Raw genomic sequence first — 702 nt, forward strand, 5'->3', positions numbered from 1 at the left:
CATAGAGCGGCAACGAGGGCGCGCCCGCCGATTGGCCAGGAGAAGCCCCACCTCCTTTTCCACCCCCTCGGCCCATTGGCTAAGGCCCAGCCCGCCTCTCAAGAGTTCAAGCCGCTTCTGCGCGCCACAGGCCCCACCCCTTTCTGCCAATAAGTTGTCACTCAAAGAGGGGCGCCTGGGTAGCTTAGTCGGTTAGGCATCCGACTTCCGCGCAGGCCATGATCTCACAGTCCGTGAGTTCGAGCCCCGCGTTGGGCTCTGTGCTGACAGCTCAGAGCCTGGAGCCTGCTTCGGATTCTGTGTCTCCTTCTCTCTCTGACCCTCCCCTGTTCATGCTCTGTCTTTCTCTGTCTAAAAAAAAAAAATGTAAAAAATTAAAAGAAATTTGGGGTGCCTGCATGGCTTAGTCGGTTGAGCATCCGACTTCGGCCTAGGTCATGATCTTGCAATTTGCAATTTGCGAGTTCGAGCCCCATGTCAGGCTCTGTGCTGACAGCTCGGAGCCTGGAGCCTGCTTCAGATTCTGTGTCTCGCTCTCTGCTCCTCCCCTATTCACGCTCTGTCTCTCTCTGTCTCAAAAATATATAAATGTAAAAAAAAAAAAAAAAAAAAAAAAAGATTAAAAAAAAAAGTTGTCACTCGAAGGACGCAAAGCACAGTGGGTGAGCTCCTTAGCGCAAGTGGAATCAAGCAACAGACTCC

The sequence above is a fragment of the Prionailurus viverrinus genome, chromosome A2 (genome assembly GCF_022837055.1).
Source record: "Prionailurus viverrinus isolate Anna chromosome A2, UM_Priviv_1.0, whole genome shotgun sequence".
Lineage (NCBI taxonomy): Eukaryota > Metazoa > Chordata > Mammalia > Carnivora > Felidae > Prionailurus > Prionailurus viverrinus.